This window comes from Venturia canescens, chromosome 11 (assembly GCF_019457755.1).
Source record: "Venturia canescens isolate UGA chromosome 11, ASM1945775v1, whole genome shotgun sequence".
Lineage (NCBI taxonomy): Eukaryota > Metazoa > Arthropoda > Insecta > Hymenoptera > Ichneumonidae > Venturia > Venturia canescens.
Window position 1 is genome coordinate 14,017,058 of NC_057431.1, and position 27,763 is coordinate 14,044,820.

Consider the following 27,763-nt stretch of genomic DNA (forward strand, 5'->3'; position numbering starts at 1 on the left):
ACATCGCGTCGCGTCACAATGTATTTTGGGGTTATGTTCGGTTGAGAGTGTTACGTTGCACTATATTGAAACGGCACTCCTCTTATTTTGCGCATTTGAACCTTGCGCCAAGTGAACTCGCACTCAGCCGCTTGACGCGACTCTTCGTGGCTAGGTGTGGAGGTTTCTCGTCTCATAGAGAAAAACTCTTCTCTTCTAAAAATTCACACGTTTTATGCTCCAACACTTGAATTAATTCAATTTTTATACGAGATATAAAATAACCAATAAGAACTGGTTAAACATTAAACTTTAAGACAAATTTGAGAGAGTCCTGATAGTCATTTTTCATAAACGTCCAATTGCGTGTTGGATCCAACAGAAATGGCTAGTTACGAGCATGCGCTTGGTTCTAGGGGAAATAATGGTCTGAAATGGTCATAATTTATTAATTTAACATTCACAAAAAGAAAATTTGGTTTATTTGAGTTTAAAAAAGTAGAAAAAATATGTTGTTCATTAAAAACATTTATTTCGTTATTAAATTATGATGTCTCGTAAAAGCGAGGGAAATCAGTCTTAAGCTCGACCAATCACGCCGCGGCGACAGGTCGGCTGGCCAATCTATGAATTTAGAGATGCAACTCTGGTTGGAGATTAATTTGCTGAGCAAATCGCAATTCGAGTTATTTTTAGAAGGAATTATGATCATTATTTCTTTGACTGAACCAGTATAAAAAGCCGTGCGGAGCGGCAACGGCAGCTCATTCTTGAATCAGCTCTCGCTTCAGTACAGAGGTAGTGACTGGAAAACAAGCTCCAACATAAACCCAACCTGAAATATTCCAAGTTTCACGCCAAGAGGGAGGGGATTGTACGATTCCGTACAGTCTGCAAATTCAAGGGTGGAAATTCCTATCCACTGGTAAAAAGAAGGGAAGGACTGGTGCGATTCCGTACCAGTTATAGATTTCTAGTGCGTGGCACATACCCCTCTCCGGGGAGATAGCCACAAAGGACCAAAAGAAGAAGAAGATTCTAGTGTGACTCCGGTTTCATTATGGAGAGGGAGGGGACCCTGCGATTCCGTAGAGTTTGCAGATTCTTGGCATAGGGCCCTTTTCTTTAACCCATTTTTCATTCTTTTGTTGAAGCAAAATAAATTAATTCTATCTAGTAAAATGAAAGCATTTACAGATTTTGAAGCGAAAACTTTTTCATCTCCAAATCATTTCATTTTTCAAAACAAAGAAAATCAATCTCAGTTGAATTGTATCGAGTCAAACCACGAAATTCGTTTAACCGGTTGACTGGTGAGCTTTTTTCCAGTTTTTGTGCCAAAACTGGTACGAGCCAATATGTTACCGAAAATCACGATATTTTATTTCCGAGGGTTTTCGAGGTTGCTGATTCCATTTTCATGTGATAAAGCATGAAATTTTCGCAGTGAAAAATTAACAAATTTCACCCTGAACCCTTATTTTTCACATTTTTGGGGGTAGAGAATTTTGTTTGATTTCGATGAAAGAGTCCAGTGTGATAAAAAACTAAAAATTTTCATGTTATATAGCATGAAAATCCATTGAAAAAACGAAAAATTTCCCCCTTAACCTTCGATTTTCCCCATTTCCAAGGATAGTGAGGTGAAAATTAAGTTCAAAAATCGACTCAGCGACCCAAAAAACCATTGTATACCAATTTTTGTCCAAATCGGTTGAAAATTGATAAAGTTATTTCAATATGTACACATATGATACAAAACCAAAATGAGCCCGACCTATTTTTGTACATATATGATCCAATACTAGTCAACCGGTTAAAAATTGTATAGAGTCATAAAATTATTTAGGTTGATTGTTTGATACATAATTTTTGCTAGATTTTGCAAGAAATAAGACAAAATAATAGAATTGTACAAGTTTATTGAAAATAGGGAGAGAATATCGTAAATTCGACAAGTTTCTTGACATAAAAGAAAGAAACCACAAAATTGGACAAGTTTCTTGATATAAAGGAAAGAAACCACAAAATTGGACAAATTTATTGCAATTAAGGAGAGAATCTCAATTTGATCACGAAAATACCAACGATTTGCGTCCATTTTTTTTGTACTTAATCATACATTAAATAAACACGTAAACACAATTATTATATTTTTGAACTCAATTTCTCACACTCTCGTTTATGATATGTCTGTTCCTAAATTTTTAGTTGCCCGAACACACACGTAGTGGGTGACGTCAAAACCGTACCGTTAGAATACATATCATATCAATATGGTCATATTACTATATAAATAAAATAAAAAAAAATGAGATCATTTTCTAACATAGCCAAGTACAGTGAATGAATTAAGGTTCTTGTGGAATTCATTCGTGTACACTTTTAGCCCTAATCCCTCACTTATTCAGAAAAATTTTCCAGCAAACGTCACAGAGCAACAAAGGTTTCTCGAATGATTCTGCAATTATTAAGAGATTATCATCTGTTTTTATGCTAGCTCGGATTATAAACTTAAAACAGTTTACGCGTACAAGTGCATGCATTGTATCTATACGATGAACTGCACAAATTCATTTTCAACATTACACACAAGCTTGGCGTGCATGGTTTTCAATCGGAAGCTCGGGAAGATACAATTGTTCAAATTTACTATGAAAACAAAAATTAATTAGAATTGTATGAACGAGTGTGAAAAAAACCGATCCCCCAATAAAATAAGAGGGGCCCTGTTATATAATGATTTGGTAAACAATACAGATGGGTGAAATTTGTGGATAAAATTGAACAATTAAACGAACGGATAAAGAAATGAAATCAATCAATCCCTTTATATGCCTTTATCTTGTACGGATAGATACGGCCATTCTTTCATGCCCATACGCATTTTAATTTATCCACGCGTCACTTTCACTCGTTTGTCCGTACACTCTTTTTTTACCAAATGGGCAGATGATTGGATGAATTACACAAGTATTGAAATGGATGAACAAAGAAGTAAGCTGTGTAAATATTGATTTGAGAAAAGAAAACGCGTTGAATACGAAACATTTGGAGTAATGAATTTATCAGTCAAACTAGTCAAGAATAGATATTTTTTTTGTGTACACAGCGCGGGATTTCACGTCGAACTACTCAATAAAATAGTTGGATGGAAAAGGGATGGCAAATTAAAAAACAATTACATGAGAGGATCATCAAGTTTTCTTCAAATATATGGACGGATGAGGCATTCCTTCGCCGAGCTTCCGATTGAAAACCATGCACGCCAAGCTTGTGTGTAATGTTGAAAATGAATTTGTGCAGTTCATCGTATAGATACAATGCATGCACTTGTACGCGTAAACTGTTTTAAGTTTATAATCCGAGCTAGCATAAAAACAGATGATAATCTCTTAATAATTGCAGAATCATTCGAGAAACCTTTGTTGCTCTGTGACGTTTGCTGGAAAATTTTTCTGAATAAGTGAGGGATTAGGGCTAAAAGTGTACACGAATGAATTCCACAAGAACCTTAATTCATTCACTGTACTTGGCTATGTTAGAAAATGATCTCATTTTTTTTTATTTCCAAAATTCAGAATTCCTACAGGAAACGTAATTCATTCACTGTATATGTTACAATAGATCTCTAATTTTTTCACAGTTGAATATTTTTTTAAATTTATTTATTGACAATGCGAATATAGAAAATCATTTAAAACGACGGTCACGACCTTTTAATACTTGGCGTGCCTTTTTTACTTTTTGAAGTTTTAATATTTACTGATTTCACTTCTTTTTGCGAGACGTGACAACTATATAGGAATCGTATTTCATTCACTATATTTGTCAACTTCAGAAAACGATCTCATTTTTTTTTTATATTTTGAAGTTTTTTATTGATAATGCAAATATAGAAAATTATTGGAAACTACGGTCGCGACCTTTTAATAATTGGCGTTCTTTTTTTACTTTGTCAATTATTTTTTTTCTAACTTAGCTGATTTTTTAGAGGCGTGACAATATTTACTTAAGAGAAAAAATACATTCCTCGTCTTCGACGAAAATTTTTAAAACGATTTGTTTCAATTTGAGTGCTTTTCTCTATATGCCAAAAGCAATCGACACAGCCAATTTTTCTATGTAGACGGACGAAAACTGTGCGGTTATGTTCATGTGAGTTGAAACCTTTTACAAGCAATAATGGTGACGATTTTGATTATCCATTCAGCAAATCGAATTTTCCAATGAAAGATTGGGAAATTCCTATGCAATGGGATGATATTTTCATTTTCTATTCCTTTTTTTGAAAAGCTCCACTTGTTTACTTGGAAAAATGATTTTTGAAACTATCTTCATCTCATTCATGGATTCCATGTTGACATGGATACTGTCAATGGTTTGCAATGTCCAAGGAAATGTTTCCATGGTATTCAATGTCTAAGACCACAGCTTTATGGTTATTGGTGTCCAGTGATATTTTTTCATGGTCTTCTGTAACGTCTGAACCTGCCTCGTCAATGTAAACTATTAAATCGCAGATCTAGATATCGATAACTATGAGGAAATATATCGTAAACCATTGCACCGTTTACCTAAATATCGGGAAATATAAAATTGTCGAATATATATTGAAAAATACGAAGGCATCCACCTAGACATCGAAAACTCTATAGTCGCCAAACTAGACTTCGAAAACTATAGAGCCGACGACCTAGATATCGAAAACCTTAGAAAAACTCACCACACTATCGGAAACTATGGAGCCATTGACTTTCATATCGGGAACCATGGACAAATTCACCTTAACATCGGAAACTATGGAGCTATGGACCGGAATAGTGAAAACTATGAAGTCGTCAACCTAGTCCACGAAAACAATGGGAAAACATACCTGGACATTGAAAACTACGGAGCCGTTGATCTAGACCTCGAAAAGCATGAAAAAACATACCAGCACGACGAAAGCCATGGAGAAATATACCTAGCCATCGAAAACCATGGAGCTGTCGACGTAGACATCGAAAACAATGGAACCGTCGACCTAGACCATGAAAACCATGGAGAACCATAACCAAACGTCGAAAACTATGGAAATGTTGACCTAGCATCAAAAGCCATGACGGAATATACCTGGACCACGAAAACCATGAAGGAACATACGTAGACATTTAAAACTATGAAGAAATATACCTGGACATCCAAAACCATGGAGGAATATACCTAGACATTGAAAAATATGTAGACACATACCTAGACATCGAAAAGTATGGAGTCATCGACCTAGATCGCGGAAATGATGAAGAAATATACCTAGAGAACAAAAACTATGGAAACTCAGACCTAGCCATCGAAAACTGTGGAACCATCAACTTAGACCACGAAAACCATGGAGAAACATACCCAGACATCGAAAACCATGGAGGAATATACCTGAACCACGAAAACCATGATGAAACATGCCTAGATATTGAAAACCATGGAGGAATATACCTGGAACACGAAAACCATGAAGGAACATGGTTTTCGTGGTCCTTCATACTTGGTCATTGAAAACTGTAGAGCCGTCGACCTCGACTGCGAAAACCATGAAGAAACATACCTAGACCACGAAAACCATGGAAGAATCTACGTAGACCACGAAAACCATAGAAAAACATATCCAGACATCGAAAACCCTGGAGGAATTTACCTAGACCACGAAAACTATGGAGGAATCTACCTAGACCACGAAAACCATGGAGCAATGTACCTAGACCACGAAAACCATGGACAAACATATCCATACATCGAAAACCATGGAGGAATATACCTGGACCACGAAAACCATGAAGGAACATGTCCAGACATTCAAAACCATGAAAGAATATACCTAGACATCAAAACCCATGGAGGAATTATCCTAGACCACGAAAACTATGGAGAAGCATACTTGGACATCGAAAACTGTGGAGCCGTCGACCTCGACTGCGAAAACCATGATTAAACATACCTAGACATTGAAAATCATGGAGGAATATACCTAGACATCGAAACCCATGGAGGAATTATCCTCGACCACGAAAACCCGAGAGAAACATACCTGGACATCGAAAACTGTGGAGCCGTCGACCTCGACTACGAACACCATGAAGAAACATACCTAGACCACGAAAACCATAGAGGAATCTACCTATACCGAGATAACCATGGAGGAATATACCTGGATGACGAAAACCATGAAGGAACATGCCTAGACATTGAAACCATGAACAAACGTACCTAGACCACGAAAACCATGGAGGATTGTACCTAGACCACGAAAACCATGGAGGAATATACCTGGACCACGAAAACCATGAAGGAAAACGTCTAGACATTGAAAACCATGAAGGAAAATACCTAGACATCAAAACCCATGGAGAAATTATCCTAGACCACGAAAATCATGGAGAAACATACCTAGACATCGAAAACTGTGGAACCGTCGACCTCGACCGCGAAAACCATCAAGAGACATACTTAGACCACGAAAACCATGGAGAAATATACCTTAGACATCAAGAACTATGGAGAAATACACCTGCACATCAGAAACCATAGAGGAATATACCTAGACATCGAAACCCATAGAGGAATTATCCGAGACCACGAAAACCATGGAGAAACATACCTGGACATCGAAACCTGTGGAGCCGTCAACCTCGATCGCGAAAACCATGGAGGAATATACCTAGACATCAAGAACTATAGAGAAATACACGTGGACATGAAAAACTATGGAGAAATACACTCGCACATCAGAAACCATGGAGGAATATACCTAGACATCGAAATCCATGGAGGAATTATCCGAAACCATGAAAACCATGAAGAAACATACCTGGACATCAAAAACTAAGGAGCCGTCGACCCAGACCTCGGTAACCATGAAAAAACATACCTAGACGACGAAAGCCATGGAGGAATATATCTGGACATAAAAAACTATGGGGTCGTCCACCTAGAAATCGAAAATCGCGATAGAATGTACCTAAACCTAGTCCTCCAAAACCCATGAGCTATCGCCCTAGACATCCTCGAAAAATCCAGCGGCGTCGACCAGAATTTTATATTTTTTTATTTTTATTATTTATTATTTAATGTTATTCGTATTATTCAATTTTTTTATTTTATTATAATATTATCATTTTATATTATATATTGTATAATATAATATATATATTATATTATATGTTAATTATAATAAAATATTTATTATAATAATATTTTATTATTAATTAATATTAATAAATAAAATATATATTATATAATTATATACATATTTTATGCGCAAACCAGGAGCTGGTATTGCCCCCGCTGTGCGCCCATTCTCTGTCTCTCTCGCTCGGCGACGCAGAAGGAGAGGGGGTAGCCGCGTTCAGCGTAGTGCGTGACGTAGAGTGTGACAAAAGTAAGAAATCGTGCAAAGGACGTAAGTCCAAATGTAAACAAGCGTAACTTACGCCTCTCTGTCTCTAAGAAAATGAAAATCCCGAAATGATGGATTTTAAATCCCTAACGTTACATATCTCAGGATCTACTGGACGGATTTACTTGCAACAAAGACCAATGGAAAGAGAAAAATCGAAAAAAAATCGTCACAAATTTTCAAGTTCTTTTATGAAATGGTTTATTTGTGAGAGCCATTTGAAAATTCTGTGACGTCATAAAACCGGCATATTCGCGTATATAAGAGTAGCGGCAGGGCTCGCGCTGGCTTTTCTTTTGCGCTGCAGTTTTTCCTTTTAATACTTGGCGTCGAGCCGCTACTGCGTCTCTTGATCATGTTAATAAATATTAAAAAGTGCAACCTTGTTTATAGTAATATTTATTAGATTTTTCCCTCTAATTATTTATTCTGTTTCTTTGGAAAAATATAATCATATCAATTTAATCAAGCCAAGTGATGTTTGTTTTTTATTATTTGGATTACAAATTTAGAAAAAAAACTCAAGCTTTTGAACAAAAACTTGGCGTGCATGGTTTTTCAAAATGTACTTAAATGAACAATGCACAACAGTATTCAAATTTTTACTATATTACGTTCTTCTTGTTTTTCTAGCTTCTTCCAATCCTCTCATTGCTCAAAATAGACCGAAGTATACACCCAAGTAAACCATGTACACTGGTTTCTCGAATTTAGCTATTTTACATTCTTCTTGTTGCTTTTGCTCCTTCCAATCCAAATAAGTTCGGTAAGGATGCTTTCCATTACCCTGTATCGGAGGCAAATTGAAAGAAACTTTAATTCAATTACATATATAGGTACACGTATATACATGCATCTAACCTCATGTCTGTGATTTTTTAAATCTAAGGACTAAATAGTACGCCGATTAAAACAAGTTTATTAGTTTTTTTTGGATATTCAAACTTCTGCTTATACTTGAAGGGAGTTCTTTTTTATCATATAATATTTGGTTACTTTCGTTTTTACTATACTATATTTTGAATTTAACTTTCATTTTTCTGAATTTAACGTTCATTTAAATGGAATAGAAAGCTTAATAAAATCGCTGCTAGCACAGGCCTATGAAGAGTTTATTTATAGAAATTATTTTGAACACTGATTAGTTTGAAAAACCATGCACGCCAAGTTTTTGTTCAAAAGCTTGAGTTTTTTTCTAAATTTGTAATCCAAATAATAAAAAACAAACATCACTTGGCTTGATTAAATTGATATGATTATATTTTTCCAAAGAAACAGAATAAATAATTAGAGGGAAAAATCTAATAAATATTATTATAAACAAGGTTGCACTTTTTAATACTTGGCGTAATTTTTTTACTTTTAAAAAGTTTTTTATGGGGATATCATTTCTTTTTGAATTGGGCAATACAAACATAAATATATTTAACAAACATCAAGTTGTATAATATAATACAAAAAGTTGTCTAATACTAGACCATTGTCATTAATTCAATCAAGTTCATGGCTCAATGAGGAAAGTCATGATGGAATGATGAATTTGATCATAATCGATCAAATAAATTATGCTTCGGTGAAATCTAGAGCGATATAAAAACCTTATTGAAAAAATCATATATTATAAAATTGGTGGAAGAATTAAAAAGAAAGTTATGAACACTCATATTATATATAAAGTTGATATTGACATGGCTTCAGAAACATTCTTAATAGTACTGATAAATAACCATCAGACAGAACCTTACTATGACGCTGAAGTTTCCAACGTTGGAGTCCAACGAAATAATCTAAAAAAACTCTCAAATAATTCCAGTAAATCTCCAATTTTGTTTCCTGCCGAATTTCCAATTCGTAATTTTTTAAGCAACATCAATCATTCGTAAAATAATAAAATAATGAATTATAAATTTTTTTTTTTCGTTCATTTCGTTGAACTCCAACGTTGCAAACTTCAGCGTCGTACCTTACTTATGTCCTTAGTTATTTCAGATGGTAACTGGACATTCAAATCTAATTATATACTTTAAATTGTAAACATGCTGAACTTACGCCCGTCTGTTTCTAAGATATTAAAGTTCCCGAAACGATGGATTTTAAATCACTAACGTTACATATCTCAGGATCGACTGGACGGATTTACTTGCAACAAAGACCAATGTCGATTTTTCGATTTTTATGTCTCGTAGAGGCTGTGTCCGTTTTGCCCCGGAATTTTTTTTTTACAAAATTCGGAAAACAAGGACTGGGCATCAATTTTGGGACTCAAAAATAGTTGAAAGACCATATGCTCATCAATGAAACTTGCTTAAATCCTTAAGTGTCCATTTTGCCCCACATTAGCCTATATATAGAACCCTACCCGTTCTGTATTCGCGATTTTTCGTGGTTCTGCTGGGTCATGGCACGCGGTGATGCGAAGTTTAAGATGAGACCGATTTGTCGTGTTATAAACCTTCGGAACGCGTGGAGTCGTTCTGTATGCGCGTTTTTATGTATTCGCAGTTTTTCGCATTTTTTCGCGGGGTGACAATGTAGTGGACAGATTATTTGGGATAGTCAAATTAAAATTTTATTCGCCTTTATTCGGGGGGCTCCGCCCCCTGGTCCCCCGTTGCCCGCGTTGGCATTCTATATGCCTATCATATAAATAAGTTTGTTGGTCTAACCTCCAAGATTATAGCTGAGAAGGATTCGAGTTCCAATTCCGAGAATTTTTTGCTACCCGATTCGAGCTCCAATTCCGAGAATTTTTTGCGACCCGATTCGAGCTCCAATTCCGAGAATTTTTTGCTAACCGATTCGAGCTCGAACTCTGAGAATTTTTTGCTACCCGATTCGAGCTCCAATTCCAAGAATTTATCCCGATAAGCAAATTTTCACCCATGGAAAGGGAACGGAAAGTTGACATATATATATTGTTGAAGAAAATTTTCGATCCTGAAATTGAACCCCCTAATTTTCATAACTGCATTTTAACCCTTTTCCCAATGTCACACCAATCTAATTTTTTCATCATACCAAGCGCATACATCACATTATCATGTCCCACTGTTATTTTTTTCATCCGACTAATTTCCAACAAATGATGGCCACTTCAAATTCACGAGTCAGGGGAAATCGACCAATCTCAAGTAAAGATACACGGCCGTCTTGACTCGCTCTGCCTACAAAACTTCTTTTTAATACTTGGCGTCAAGACGCTGCCGCGTCTCTAGATATCATATTTCGTATGTAAATAATAAATATAATTTTTCCATGAGTTTTCATTGAAATCGCAACAAATAAATTTCGTAATGAGCAGTATGAATCCGGCTTTAGTCTCTTCGGTTTTGTCAAATGTGTATACAATTGGTGATAAAATCATTTTTATGACAGGTGTAAAAGGTATCATGGCGCACGCAAACTGCTACATATTTTTATTTACTCATTGCGTTGGTGAGAAAAATCTGATTTCCAAAATAGGCCACTGCCGGTATGGGCTAATTGAATAACATTTTTCATATTTGCGTAATCTTTATATTCGCGACGAAATTTGGTAGAAACGAATTTTAGTTTGATTTTTGAACACTTGGTCCTGCGTAGGCCATCGCTCTATGACCATTAATCTATCAATATCTTGTGACCCAAAGATTCCTTATTTGTCACAAAAATCAAATCGATTTATTCACACCATTCGATTTTCGAAAAATGATATTATTTTCGTGGGCGCCAGTCGCTGGAGCGACACGATGCAAACAAAAGGATTTGACAGGTTTTTGCCGGTTTGGCGGTCAGCGGAATGAGTAAAATCAGACTTAATTAATAAAAAAAGAAATTGAACACTGCAAATTTTACTTGGAAATATTACTTCGAACATAAAATCGTCTAGCCACTTATTTTTCTAATTTAACGGGATTTATTACGAGAAATGGATGAAAAAACTAGATCCAGAGAACATTTGCGAGCTCAGCCACGCTCACTCTTTCATACACGATCAGGAAGCCTACGCACATACTTATAACGATAGTACGAGCCCGTATTCCGACTCGCGGAACTACCCATCGGAAGAAATAATTTTGGCAAGATTTCCAATCCTGCAATTATTGATGTTAAGTACAATATTCATTGAAGTTGTCTCTGTCGGAGCGTGAGAGGAGCACGTAGAGAGGAAGTGCGGGAATGGAAATGAATATAGAGGGAAGGTAGAAGAAATGGAAAGAAAAACGCACGTATGCGGAAAGAGGAAAGAAAGGAGTATGAACGGGAAGAAAGAGGCTGGAGACAAGACGGAAAAGAGAAGAAATGGAGAAGTGAAAGTGAAAGAAAAGTGAAGTTAGAAACGGAGCAAGGGTAAGGGGAAGAGAGGGAAGGAAGGAGGAAGCAGTTTAATGAGACGGGGAGGAGAGTAGTGGCTCAAGTCGAAACGCTAGGCACGCACGCACGCGCGCGTGCACACACACACATCCGGACATTTTTTCTAAATATGATTTTTCGATGTTTTGGAACATTTTGAGCACATTGACATTGAAAACTGGAAGACAAAAAAAAGAAAAAAATAAAAGTCGTTTTATACTAAAGGGAAAAAAGCAAGTCGACAAACTGACTTCTAATGAGCAAGGACGAAACATAACGTTGATGTTTGCTATGAGTATAACTGGTCATTTCATCCCTTCTCTTTTTATATTCCCAAGAGAAAAATGGATAAAAATGGTTGATTGATGATTGGAGCTCCACCTGGAAGCATTGCCATTCTAGATGAAAGTGATTGGATGAACAGTGAAATTTTCTTGAAGTAGATGATGCACTTCAAACATCATACATAGCCTTCAAAAGAGAATCCTGTGCTACTGATCCTCAATGGATATGCTAGTTACAAAGAATTGGCAGTGATAGAATTTGCTCGTGCTAATAACATTCACATGCTCAGCGCATCACCACACATAATGCACAAAGTACAACTGCTTGACAGGACATTTTTCAAGCCTTTTAAGTCTGCATTTCATTCAGAAAGTGCGGTGTGAATGCAACGAAACCCAGGGGCTAGAATCACCGACTATGGCATCGCTGGTTTGATTAACGTTGCTTTTGCTAAAGCAGCTAGATTAAAAATTGCCCAAAATGCGTTCAGACGCTCAGGAATTTATCCATTCAATCGAGACATTTTCGAGGATTCTGATTTTGCGCCAGCCTTGATATCCAATATTGAAGAAGCACCATCTTCAACTGAAAAAACCGACACATCTTACGGCGATCCACAAGATCGCCAATCAGACACTCACCGATCTTACCTCACATTCATCGACCAATTATAATGCGTATCTAAATCCGAAAACTGCACGTTCGACTGCATGTTTCAGTGCAAGTAAATTACTCAAAAAGTTGTCTCCTCTTCCGGATCCATCTGACAAACGGCTAGTGAAGCGTTCGCGTAAAACACAATAAAGTGAAATTCTAACCTTTTCACCATTTAAAAACACAATGACGGAGAAACAAGAATTCGCAACCAAAAAAAAACGAAAACAAAGCGAAGCGTTCGGAGTTTAACTGAAAAACTTAGAGATAACAAGACAGAATGCATCATTAGTGTAGAAACTTACGAAGCAGATTGGATTCAATGTCATAAATACAAAAATTGGGCGCATCAAGATTGTGTAAACTTCGATCTGTCTAAGGATTATCACTACTGTGATATTTGCACGGCGAAAGAATGATTTGGCCATCGTTGACACAGTCGTCCGGAGCTACCCGCCAGTGTTTTTTTTTTTTACCAAAAATTCAAGACTGTCTCGAAGACTTGATTTGAACTAAGTCTACTAATTTCTTAATTAATTTCTAATATGAAAAGAAGGTTCAAATATGTTAATAAAAATTTGTAAGTATTCTTCATGTGTACCGGGCTACCCGACCTTCCCCAATCTCGCAAAAGTCTTTCGATCCCTTTGACTAACCTGTTATCATTCTGATTATATCTAGGGAACTGCCCTTAAAAAATACCGTGGATGTAGACACATGGCGCGTCGATTGAGCCGTAAAAACACTGGTATCAATTTCACTTTTTCGCAGTACCCTTTTAATCCACCTATTAGTGGTCTGGAATCGTACTTTTTTATGCGGTTTACTCGTCACTAAAAATAGGTTAGTGTAACTACCTCTGAGATTCACAATATTTGCTATACTTACTTAAACCTCTAACTAAGATTACGCACAGTTTTGGTCTCTTCAAATTCTGGGATAATCAACAATAGCTGACTTTCCCGGGCTGGATGCCTTTATTAAATTTACCTTCATCATTGCCAGCCCGGTTGACGATCTTTTAATATTATTGTTAAGTTATGAATGCGAGGACAGGAATGTGAAATGAAGAACACCCAAGCTTTTAATATTGTGGAAAAATATTTATTTCATACACGACTTTTATTAATTCAAACAAACGTACACAGCCTCTGACTAAGACAGTTGCCGGTCGTATAAACAAACGAGCTCACCTTCTACCCAGAGGCAGCGAGATTGAAAGGAGGCATTGAGCAGGCATGAAGGCGGGAGCATTCAAATACTTCACAATTATTTATTTTGATACACGCACGTGTTTGAACCCTTAAGCCATTGGCAAAGCTAAAAAGGGTTACTGTTTTGTTTATAAGGTCCTGTAGCGATAAACTTTCTATAGAATGAAGTTTATAACCCACACCCTTAGAGTAGGCTAGCTGGAATATGAGGGTGGAGTAAATTATACGCAGCTCAGAACGCGTTTGCTATATTCGTGTTTACGCGCATCAAGGGAGAAAGAGGTGACCGTGAGCCCTACATGTTGTGCATATATGCACAATCACGACTTGTTAATTCAATTTTATTCATCTAAAGCTTCCAAACTTACTTTTTAACGCTTTCTAAACTGCGAGGACCCCCATGCTCCGATCCAATTGGTAAAAATATATTTGGCAGAAGCCGGGATTCCGGGCAAAAGAATAACGCTTTGAATGTGAAATTCTCCCTCGTTTTTACTTCGGTAGCGTGTAGAGTACGCGAGACTGTACAATGAGTAGTATTGCGTTATGCGCTCATTGCGCCGTTGAATTTCAATACAATCTTTCTATAAATATTCGTTTAACCGAAGTTCGTAACAATGCAAAAATCGTCTAAGTGACTCTTCAAAATAGTACAATAATTGTTTAATCGACGTTTGAAACAATTCAAAAGGAACTGATCTAAAAAACTCTCTATTATGGCGTTTGACCGACTTCTCTGAGCCTTCTCTGTCTAATGATACTTCAAAAAGTAAAAAAGGCACGCCAAGTATGAAAAGGTCGTGACCGTAGTTTTAAATGATTTCCTATATTTGCATTGTCAATAAAAAAATTTGAAAAAATTTTTAACTATGAAAAAATAAGAGATCTATTGTAATATATTGTAACGTAACGCTCTTTTGCCGACCTGGCCTGAACGCCGCCACGCGTCGGTTCGAGCTACCTTAATTTTAAAAGGAGCAGGTATGAAAGAAACGTGAGAACGCGGAATTTTGATTTTGAAAAATTTAACAATTCCGATTTATTCAATTTTGATTGATTTCACAGGATAAATTCGTTTTTGATTTGTTGTCGTGAAATATTCGCGATCGCGCTCGCTGATTGGGAGAAATTTTGTTTCACTCGCCGTTTCGAATTTGAACAATTTTTAATTTACGCATTTTTCGCTTATAAAAAAGAAGAAAGTTTCGAAAATTCAAAAGTGTTTTGATTTTATACAATAAAAGAAATTATTATAGGTTTGACGCGATATAACCTCTAATTCGTACCGCGGCCTTTTTAATTATTTAAAATTTACAAGATTTACAAACTTTACAGAAATTTCGGGTTTGTTTGACTCGGACTCGATTTATTTCAACCTTGAATTTAAAAAGAGAATTTTACAGAATTTACAAATTTACAAGAAAAATCGTCCCTGATTATAGCAAGCAAAAAGAAATAAAAATTGGTTAAGTTAAGGAACAAACCCCAGGCTCTGGGATTGAAACGTCACCGAATCGCTCCGAGATCCCGTGCAACGGAAATTTGGAAAGTTTAGAGGTTAGGTGCGGACCCTGGACTCTGGGATTGAAACGTCGCCGAATCGCTCCGAGATTCCAGGCATCCAGGAAAAATTTAGGATAATAGGTTAGGTTGCTTGCCAAAATCAGAATGTTTGAGGTCAGCCTTTTTGTTCCGAGTCAGAATTTTGAGGAAGGACTGCCTCCCGAATGAGTCGCGCAGCGCTTCTTATACCCGTGTCCCCACCATAAAATTATCAAACGCCGAATTTTCGGTTTTCGGATCGGTTCTGCGCATCCATTTCTAACGCCTTCTCTGATTGGCCCGTTGCCATGATTCACGCTCGCCCGTTGGTCGAGCGGGCTAACATACGATGCGCGGACTACCGCTTTTTATGAATTTCAGCTTATTGCGATTTTCAACAACAAAAACTTCAATTTGATCCGTTATTATTTAATTTTCTTCATTTTTTAACATTGTTAGTTGTTTTAATATGATTCGAATAATTACAATTGCTAAAAGTCACGTACGCGTCCTATAGCCCATCAACGCTCCACCCGCGCATGCGTCATAAACACGCATCTTGTTTTATTTGAATTGATACCAATTTTTTTAAAAGAAATTATCTTTTTATTATTTTCCTTCGATCCGTTATAATTTTCCGCTTCATTTGAGTCTAGTTACAATATTTTATGAAATCGCGTTGAATTTTAATTAACAAAACAAAAAAATATAATAGTTCAAGTTTTTAATACGCGACGCCGCTAGTGTCGCGCTCCGCCGCTTGTATCGGGCCTTTGTATTGCCCTCCAGTACGGCCGCCGCCGGCCAGCAGTGACGCGGCTCCCCGGTCGTTGTACGCGCTCGGTCAAAACATCGCGCCGCGTCGCAATGTTTTTGGAGGTTAGGTTGGGGTTCGAGTGTTACGTCACAATATACAGTGAATGAATTATGTTTCTTGTAGGAGTTCAGAATTTTTGAAATAAAAAAAAATGAGATCATTTTCTAACGTAGCCAAGTATAGTAAAAGAATTAAGGTTCCTGTGGAATTCATTCGTGTACACTTTTAGCCCTAATCACTCACTTCTCCAGGAAAATTTTCCAGCAAGCGTCACAGAGCAACAAAGGTTTCTAGACTGATTCTGCAATTATTAAGAGATTATCATCTGTTTTTATGCTAGCTCAGGTTATAAACTTAAAACATTTTACACAATACGATACAAAAATACATTTTACACAATATGCCATTTTGAATTTTGAAAATCCATTGCCGGATTCGTAATCAGCAACCCCAAAAACCCCTAGATGCAAAGTCTTCGAAAAATTGATAAGTTATTAAGAATCGACGTCCGCCATATTGAATCCGCCATTTTGAATTTTGAAAATCTAATACCGGATTTGTAATCAGCGACCCCAAAAACCATAGTATACCAATTTTTATAAAAATCGGTAAGCACAATTAATTCGTGGCTGAAAGGGTTAAATTGATGAATCGAACTCGTCGAAAAACAATCTAAATTGTAATCATTTCTTGGGTCCAAGAAATGGTAAAGTTTCACGAATTTGGTGAACAAGTCGATCACCACTAATAAATACTGCTTTATCAAGTGCCTCTTATCTATCGGTCCCAAATGATCGACGTGTACGGTGTCCCAAGGTACATTGCCTTTAGGAATCGAATGAATTAACCCTTCGACTTTCCCACTGACCGGCGAAAAGGTAATGCACTTAAGACAGTTCTTAATGTGACAATCAACTTTCTCGCGAAGCTTTGGAAACCAATAGTTGTCTAAAATTGCTTGGGATGACTTTTCAACCCCAAGATGTCCAAACTCGTCGTGATACTTATATAAAACGTTTCTCTCCAATTTGTTCAGGCACATAAAACAACAATTTTCCTCCGTATTTACGATATACGAGGCCGTTCTTCATCTCATAAAGCTTACTTTCCGATTTTCCAAGTTCAGTTCGAATCTCGACTATTTTTGGGTCTTGCGCTTGACATACGGTCACGTTCCACTCAAAAGGATTTTCTTCTATTATCCCGATAGTTCGACTAAGGGCATCTACGTGTCGCATGCGTGTACCCGCTCGGTATTCCAATTCATAATCATAATTAAGCAATGCCCATCTCTCCACTCTTCTATTGACATCTTTCTTTTTGGGTGTCATGCTAACGGCATTACAATCGGTCATAATCTTAAACTTCAAACCCTGAAGATATATACGGAATCTTTCCAGAGTGTAAACTATCGCGAGGGTTTCAAGTTCGAAACTGTGTAATCGCGACTCCCTCTCGGTTGTTCGTCTCGAGTAATAGAATACCGGATGCATTTTACAGTCGGCTTTCTTTTGCATAAGGACCGCTCCAAATCCTGACGAACTTGCATCGCAATGTAATTCGGTGTAATCGTTAGGATTGAAAACTGCTAAAATCGGAGCGTTCGTGAGCTTTGCTTTCAATGTATTAAAAGAGTTGTGTTCTGTTTCTCCGAAACAAAACGTCGCGTTAGCTTTCGTCAGATCATGAAGGGGTTTTGCAATCGCTGCAAAGTTTCCGATAAATTTTCTAAAGTAAAAACAAAGTCCTAGAAAACTGCGTACGTCCCGAACGCTTCCGGGGATCGGAAATCTTTCTACCGCTTCAATTCCGCTTCTGGTCGGTTTCACGGCTTGCTCCGAAATCACATATCCCAAATATTCTACCTCCGTTTGAAGAAAGAAACATTTGTCGAGTCGTAACTCCAGAAGGTTATCCGAAATCGTATTAAACACCCGTTCAAGTGTCTCTAGGTGGTGATCGATCGTCTGAGTAGCTACCAAGATGTCATCCATGTAAATTGCCATATCTCTCTCGTAAAGTCCGAAAAAATACTATTAACGTAACGTTGGAACGTCGCTGGCGCAGTGCGAAGCCCAAACGGCATCTTTAATCATTCGAATAGGCCCAGTGGAGTTACGAACGACGTGTATTTAATAGACTCCGGCGCCACTCGAACATGATGGAAACCATCCTTCAGATCTAATAGCGTAAAGTATTTCTTGCCTTCTGCAATCGTCAACTGATCCTCAATAAGAGGTATGGGATAATTGTCTCTCGCTGTCGCTTTGTTGAGAACTCTGAAATCAACACACATACGTAATTTCCCATTCTTCTTTTTCGTCAAGACAATCGGCGACGCGAACTCAGAGTCGCTATCTTGTATGTATTTTTTTTTCTAACAACTCGTCTAAAAGTATCTGTAATTTTTGTTTTTCATCGTACGCAAGCTTACGTGGAGTACAGTGAAACGGTCGCGGATTGTCTAGACGTAATCTTAATTCTGCTTTTGTTTTTGGCTCCGTAGGCCTCGAGCGATCGACATAACATTCCCGAAAGATTTTCTCCAGCTCAACTCTCGCCTCGTACTGCGCTTCTACATTCACTCGTAAATCGTCAATTGAACGATCTTTACCGTTCGTTACATTAATGTGCAAGATTTCTTGCCACGCGCTTTCGTCGTCGGACGACGTTAACCGAATTCCGAATTTTTTTAATACATCGCGCCCCAGTAAAGCTAGTGTCAACGCAGTTTCCTCCGGAACAACATAAAGACGAAGATTTTCCTTCGACACATTTCCAATGAAATGTTCGCATAAACTTTCCCCACAAACTCAATTCGCACTCTCTTACATCCGCAATACTCACGATCTGTCACATCCAACGGGAGACGTCCTTGTTTCTCGATGAAACGTTCCTTAACGAAACTAATGGGGCTACCGGTATCGAAAAGCGTATCTAAACATAATATTCGCTGAGTACTACTGTCCTTAATTTCGTACGTAACGACTTTCCGATGTTCGACGTTGTCTTCCTCTGCTGGATCTTCGTAGACGTTGGATACCTGTTGTGGCCCATCCTTCGTTTCCTTAGTCGGGCAATTCTTTGCCGTATGTCCCATCTCGCCACAGTCGAAACAGGATCCTCGTTCTCTCTTAGGCTTAGGGCAATCGCTTGCAATGTGTCCCAATCTGTTACAATTGTAACACTTAATAATCCTGTCGTTGGTTCTTCCCTTCGTCGTCTTCGGCGTTTTCTCTTCCGACTTCGTTTTGTCCGTTAATTTTTCTACCGTAGTTTTATCTCCCTGCGGTGCGTCCTTTTTACCGACACGAGACGTAAGGCCGATTTTTCGGAAACCATCAAGCAAGTCGTTGATTGAATTAAAATTTTGCATACGAGCCTGATTTCTTAACGTTTGGTCAGGAATTCCATCCACCAAATAATCTAATAAATCAGCGTTGTCGATCGGTACCAAATTACCCAGGATAAGTTTCTCGTGGTAATAATTATCAAATGATTTGTTCAATTGTCACATTCTTACCTCGAACTTCCTGAGCCGATCAACTTTACTCGGTCGTTGATCGAACGCGTCTTTCATTGCCTCGAGCAATTCGTCCAGTGTCATTTCTATGTATTCTACTTTCGAACGGAACCATCTATCCGCTTTTGCCTTAAGCTTCAAACTGATGATTATTTTCATAATCGCATCGTCAACCGTAAGAAGTCTCTTGACTAGTCGAACCTGCTTTTCCCATTCTTCAAAATACCGATTTGTACCGTCGAACTCGCCTAGTAATTCTCCGATACCCTTAACGTCTGCTCGTAACTGTGACAGCCTTGCAACCTCTTGCTATTCTCGATGTCTCCATAAATCGTCGTTGAGATTTTGGTTTCCTGGCATACTTACAGGATTTTGCGCATTTACCGCATTCAATTCTCGTTGAGCTACAAGCGCTTCTCTCTGCGCTACGTCTCGCTCTCGACGTGTGACTTCGAGTTCTTGCCGTAACTATTCGTTTCGTTCGCGTTCCAACTGAAGTTGTGCGTCTTCACCACTCGCACCAACGCCGGGGAGCTCTGGTTCCTTCGTCCAGCTTCCCTCCGGATCAGCTTTCATTAATCTGGCGATTAGCTGAGGTTTTGTCCCAGTTGTCAATAAATCGCGCTCACTTAATTTTTCTTTCAGCTGCGTCACCGTAAACTTATTCGCGGCATCCATTGTTCAATATTTAAAATTTTTCTTGATAACGCATAATGTAACTTGACACGACCGTAATAGCAGCTAACCGAGTCGCGCTATTTATTGTTCATAACGTAAGCGATACTTCCCATATAAAATATCCCCTCTCTGATGAAAACAACGTAAACTCGTATCAGTTGTTCACTTGTTCGTCCGACCTGCGATTGCGAAGTGTTTGCGCGCTACGTCCGGTAGGTGTCGACACTACATAACTCGACCGTCTGTAATTCGCCTTGTTTCCCGACGTTCCGCGCGGCGAAAATTCTCGAACGTTCTCCTACCACTGTTGCTAAGCGCACCCAATTAAAATGGCGGAAATCGAACCTTCTCGATCTTTCCGTACGTGAATGAGCCGTCTCGTCACGGTACCGTCCACGATGTTTCACTTAATGTTTTTCTAACCACAGTATCAACACAACCTGATTAGACATAAGTTCGGTCACATAAATTTGATGCTGTGTCTTGTAGCGTAACTTGTATCCTAAATCGTAAATGAGCTCACGCTGCCGTTTCCACGTGACTTTTTCTGTTCGTAATTTTATTTTCAGTGATGCATGCGTTTCACTAAACCGTTTCTCTAATCGGTCTCCCGAATCCCACTTCTGAATTTGTAAGATTCTTAGGGGCTGAGCGGTCAATAAAACGTAACGCACGTACAGGATGGATGAATAACGTTTATTATATATTAAAATAAGTGTTAAGTAAAGACAAAGAGGTGTGGCTGAACATAAGGCCGGCAGCGGACTGGACGCAGCCACCGTGGCGCCACCGTACTGACTGTACATCGAGGGGATCGAATCCCCCAAAGATTTTTTTTTACATTTTTTTTCTACTTCTGGCAAACATACTATTCTTTGTTCTTTGTAAAAATAAACAATCATTGTCGTTTAATTTAATTTGGATCTGACAAAAACATTTGTTTTTGCGATTTTGTTTTATCGACAATGTTTTCAAACTTTTCAGTCTTATAACGATAGTAATGACTTTTCCGTTGTATCAAAATGATATATTTGGACTTTGAAGGTTCTTAATTTGATTTACAAACATAGCTTGGTCTTTCAGGTTTCAGGGAAATAATAAGTAAACACTGTTATATTCAAATATTCAGTTTTAACTAATAAATGAACAAGAAGTTAGAAACTTTAAACAATAATGATTAGAATCACAAATTGCTCTGATTAAACCAGTACTTCAAGTACATGTGTGGTCTTTTAATGTTTTACGAAAAAATAAATAATAATTATAAAGATTCTTCCACTCTGGATTAAGAAATAAAACAGCTGATATAATGCAATATTCAGTCTCGATAAATAAAAAAAAATCAACATTTTTCCATTCTGGATAAAGAAATAAAATGGCTGATATATGTAATTCAATATTCAGTTTCGATGAATAAAAAAAAAAGAAATAACCATTTTTGCACTCTGATCACAGATCACATATCACATAGTGATCATTTTGTTACATAAAAAAACACCAATTGAGATAAAAAAATGGTATCGCACTATACGACACGAAAGTTATAGCGTTCGCTCGTTCTTTTTCACGACTTCTGTTTTTTTTCTGATTCAAAGAATCAGTCTTATTCAACGATTTTGTGTGAAGAATACCTGTGAGCCAACCGATTACGAATTTTCGTTTTATTTAGGTTTATAGCTGAGAATAGTCGTTCTACAGCAGCACTAGAATGCGGTAAACAAAGTAGCTCAAGAATGAATTTTGATAAGAGCGGAAATTTTTTATCACCGTTACCAAGCTTAACTTTCGAAACCGCGATCCAAAACTTTACGGCTGAACCAGATGGTTCGCCGTCGATTTCCAAATTTTTCAATTCTCTCCATTCTCCATCTATTTGGTTGAGATCATTATACAATACAAGGTTTGGAAAATGTGATGCCAGAGGTGCAAGGGAAGGAGTATTTGAGATATTGCAAGGGTCAATTATTGAGAGCTCCTTGATAATCTTTGGTATTTTTTCGCGAAAGTTGAAGCGTTTCATTATTTGCTGGCATGCCATAATATAAAATTGCAGGCATCGTCTACGGAAATCAATCAGTTGCGCCGTATCTAGGTTTCGTTATGAACATTTATACAGATTTTCGGCCCGAGATAAATTTCCTCCAACGGAAGAAAGTTGTGAGGAAGTTCGAAATTGATTTTTTCCAATTCAGTATTTTTTAAATATTCCGGTTTCAAAAAACAATCCAATATTGACTTGTATGTTGCAGTTACATTTGCGTACAATAAATGAATCTTTGTTTCTTCGGATTGCATTTCAATATTTAGACGATTGAAAAATGGGAGGACAAATTCGAGAAATTCCAAGTACCGAAGCACATATTTTTCGCGCAATCTCGCTAGAATCATATCGGCTGCTAAAATTTTATCGACAAAAACAGCTTGCGTGAAGTAGAGGATCAAACCGTCGTATTGTTCCAACAATCTCTTCACGACGTGTTATAACGAGAGCCACCTTGTTTGAGATGGATGAAGTAGTTTATGCGGTTTGACATACACAAACTGTTGAAATTCTCGAAACTCGACCTGTCGTTTGTAGCTGTGTTGAAAATAGCTGTAAACATCTCTCGCAAGATCTTCGACTACACGTGGCAAAGTTTCGCACGCATAATTTGCGCAAAGAGCGAAAGAATGACAAATGTATTTCATTGTGAAAAGATCCGGTATGTCTCGTTTCAGTAGAACTGACACAGAGTGATGGATACCGAACATGTTGCTCGCTCCATCGGCTGCGAACCCAATTATGTTGCGTTGATACGGGATATCATGGTCAGTGAAAAACGTCACGATCTTGTTGTATAACGCATCTGCGGATGCATTTGAGACTTCAAGCAATCCCAAGAATTGGTCGACGATGCAATCGCTATAAAGCAATCGAACGACCAACGCCAAGTTTTTCGTTGCGCTGATATCTGTCGATTCGTCGATGATCAACGAAAACTTTTGTACTTTCAACAAGGCCACGAGTTTTTCGAAGGAGTACTTTCCCAACGCATTCTGGACAAGCTTCGTACACTTCGTTCGCCCAGCATTAATATTTTCGGCTATCTTCGAATCTGGGCACATTTTCTTGATTAAATTAGGAAAATTGTCCAATACCGTAAACGGAATGTTGTAAATTGCAGCAAAAGCTGCCATCTTAAGCTCAGCTTCTTTCGTTTGACGCTCGAGTGTCGACTTCTCAGCAAAAATTTTCGTATTTAAAACAGGCTGCTTCTTAATCGATTTCAATTTTACGGAGTGTTTGGCCCCTAGAGCATGTTTCGCTACGTTACTCCGTCCTCCACCTGTCGTGTAATCTGCATTACAAACTTTGCAGTGAAAATATGTGGGTCCCTGTTTGCTTGCAGTTAACCACGGGCTGTAATCTTTTTCTGCTTCCCACATTTTGTTATATTTTTGTACGTAACTTTTTTTTCGTTTCTTCACCGTTTTATTTCTTTTCTTTGAAGAATCACCTGAATCATATTCTTCTTCATCTGATGACGCCTTTCCCTCTAAAACTTGTCGTTGAGCCGAAGTCGAGCTGTGAGCTTCGTTTTCGCTGTCCATCGTTTTCGTGGTGTATCTTCGGATCACGCAAAAAAGTCAGTCCTACGCGATTACAGATAAAAAATAAAACCTGATGACCAACGATATAAACATGGCAATGGTTAGGAAAAAATAGAAATTAATTAAAACAGCATTATGTTTTGAGGTCGGGACGACACGGGAATATACAGGCATAAATAAAGTCGGAGATCGGAGATACCACATTTTCCTTGTTACTTTATTTTCATAAAATATAGATTCAGGGCTATTTCCTCGTAAACAAACTGCCAACATTTTCCAACGCGTGAGAGATCAAAAAGATATATATATTCAATTTGCAAATTATCCTTAGGAAAACAAAATACGTTGCAACGTGCAGCGACGAAATTGAAAATCCATTCCTTTTCGTAATTTTTTTTAGGTTAAGAACGACGGCATCATATGAATATTCATTAATTCATCCCTATGAAAGTAAAGTAGTCACCTTTAAAAAAAGACGCGAGCTGCACTACACTTTGGTTTGTAATCTGTAATGGCAGGAACAACAAACAACAAACAACGCTGAAAAAAAACGAAGAAAAATATGATGATATTCGAAGTGAGGACGTCCCGCTCTCGCTACTCGCTACTCTCTAGTCTCGCTACGACGCTACGAGCTAGCTACGAGGGCGGGAGGGCTACGAGGACGAGCACGAGCTACGAACTACGAACTTGCGAACTACGAGTTGCTACGTTGCTAGTTTCGAACTTCCTCACTAGAGTACCAGACAACCAGACATACTACATATAGTATAGTAGTGTTGCCAAATGCTGCATACCAAAAATAGAACTTCAGAATTCTCTAGAAACGTCTAGATGGGATGTTCTTGAAAAAAAGATTATAAACTATTTTTTTAATTGAAAAACGAAAGCGAAAACAAAAATTTCTTAGCTTTCTCGAAATTTCTTTGACTTTTTGTAAATTTCTTAACGATACTTTTTTTTTCTTATTTCTTATCAGTTCATGAAAATTCTTAAGATCTTAAGAAATTTCTTCAAGAGTGGCAACCCTGGGACTGACTCCCGTACGCTTTCCGCGATTGAAGCGCCAGTCCCCACGCGGTGACTCAAAGTAACTCTTCTTTTTTTTTCTTTTCTCAATATTCTCAATGCTCTACAGTTCGTATATAAACTTAGTTAACCTTCAGAGTGATCTGTCATATTTCTCATACATGCCCATAAGTTTTTTACTGCACCGAATTCGTCTTATCTCTCGTATAAGCTCATTTTCTCCTCATTTTTTCCTCATCTTGTTTATCGTCTAACTCGATTTTCACTCCATATCCTCTGAGTCATCATTCTCGTGGCTAGAAACATTTTCACCGGAGTCTTCGATCTGTAGATTTTGTTAACTGTTGATTTTTTCCTGTAATCTTCTAATCTTTTCCTTGATCTCACTAACTAACACCTTCCTACGTTTTGACACGATTAAGAGTAACTCACATGACCAACTCAAAATCGATGGTGGCGCCTCCCATAGTAAAGTACACCTGTTGTGACCAAAATTTTCTCGACTCGCCATAAAATCGAATTCTTCCGCTCATACTGCTTTATAATTTCGAGAAAAAATCTTATTCCTGTGGGCGCCAGTCACCGAAGTGAAACAGTATGATCGGAGGGAAATGACAGTTTGCCGGCTTGGTATACAGCGGGAAGGGAGGGTGAGCCGGCAAATAACGGGCGAAACACAATGAAATGGTAAATTTTCAATTATTATTTGCACGCGTTAACAAACAAATGTCAACATTATATGAGTATTTTCTTTTACGTTTCGACTCGTGGTTAGAAATTTATTAAAGATAGAATTCATACTGTTAAAAATTATCAAGAGTCAATAAAGTCACCGAGCCCCCGAGATTCGGTTGCTCGGCCGAGGTATCACCTGTCGCGCACGTCAGAAATCCCGATCCATTCTCTCCTTCTCACTCGCTCTTCCACTCACTAGTTCCCGACTCTTTCTCGCAAATTTTCAAGAACAATTATCAACTACGAACAATAAAAAGTTTGAGATTTCCGCGTACGGCCCCGTAACCGGTTTTATTTCAAATAACTATGTTTCTCGAGAGATCAATCTCACGAGATTGGAACACGAGTAAAAACATTATTTTGTCGGCTAAATTAATCCGTGGCGAAGTTGCCACCATGACCGCGTTTTCTCGAGTTTTAATTTATTTTACGGGACCGATCGTGATTCATTTCTCCCGTTTTCAAAAGAATTCGAAATTATCTAAAACGACAATAATTCCCGGGAGCAAATATTCTGAACTAGAGTGCACTGAACATAACGAACAATGACACTCTCACGGTTTTGTACACTCTCTGAATCGTACGTCTCACCCGCTCGGTATTTCACGAAAATCTAACGAGATCGATCCTCGTTATGCGGTACGTTACCATCCCTCTTTCCTGATTTTCGCCTGTCCGGTGACGGGTCCGTCGTATCAATTTTCGTGCAAAAGCTAGATAATGCTAGCGAAGCAGCGTCGATATTATATAACCTTCAGGAGTATGATACTTGATCGGGAATTGCTTCTACTCTACGCGGCGCCGCGGCCGAAAAACGGTGTCGCGGTGACTCAGAAGGACAGGGTCTGTCTTATCACAGTTTCGCGTATTCTCTCGCGATATTCCACGATTCCACGGTCATTCAGGGTGTCACGGGGTCTCTGTTAGATGGACGGGGTCTGTCGTATCGCAGGCCGTTCTTCGGATCTCGTGGGGTCGTTGGTTGTATGTGATTTTACGAACTGGCGGTATTTGACGGTTCCGCGGGCTCGCGAGTATTCGCAGTTTCACGGAGTCTCAGCTGGACGATTTCTATCGTATGGCTATTAGGTTTTCTGGAACTCGCGGAGCCGTCGTTTATGTATATTTTTACAAATTTGCGGCTTAAAGCGATTTTTCGTGGTTCCATGACTTTTTGCGGAACCACAGTGCCCATAGTTCTTCAGTTCATACCATCGCATAGAGTTATTTCTGCATCGTTTTACAATTTTGTGACTCCTCCCGAATTTTTGTGATTCCGCGTTTATTGATGGATATTTTTCTCCGTGGGAGTCAGAACAGATATAATACTTGAGATCAGTAAAAAATTCGAATTTTAATGGTCATTCTTGGTGTTGTTTGAATTATTCGATTTTTAATTTATCCATCATTCTCCCGTCCCTCATAGTCTCGATCATTCTCTTGTCTTCTCATTCTATGACACGATATTTCTCTCATTATCTCATTCCATAATTCTATCTTTCGATCATTCTCAATCTCACATTCTGGGATTCTCTCATCCTGTCATCCTATCATTCAATCCTTTTTCGATCTTCCCATCCTAGCATTCTCCAACTCCATCCCACTCTTGGTTTATTATCCTCTCGTTTCCATTCTCTTATCCTACTATCAGCATTATATCTTGTATCATTTTTTTATTTTCTCATTCACTTATCCGCATGCTTGCATTTCAATTTTTTTATTTTCTTTCTTTCATACTTCCATCTCGTGTTCTTATTCTCTCAATCGATCATTCGCTGATTCAATCAATTTCTTACGCTATACCGTTCTCTTTTTCTATTGTTCTATCATTCTGACACTGTCAATTTCTCATTCTATCATTTCCTCATTCTCTCGCTTCCCCACTCCATGAATCTATACCGTTTTCTTATTCACGCTTAGGTATTCCATCATTCCAACTTCTTCCCATTTTT

The 27,763-nt window shown here is 38.0% G+C and overlaps 1 protein-coding gene across 1 annotated transcript in view; it reads left to right on the top strand.

Annotated features, from left to right (window-relative positions):
* LOC122418143 (uncharacterized) overlaps window positions 1-27,763 on the top strand; it is a 46,087-nt gene that overhangs the window by 14,727 nt on the left and 3,597 nt on the right. The window lies entirely within an intron of this gene.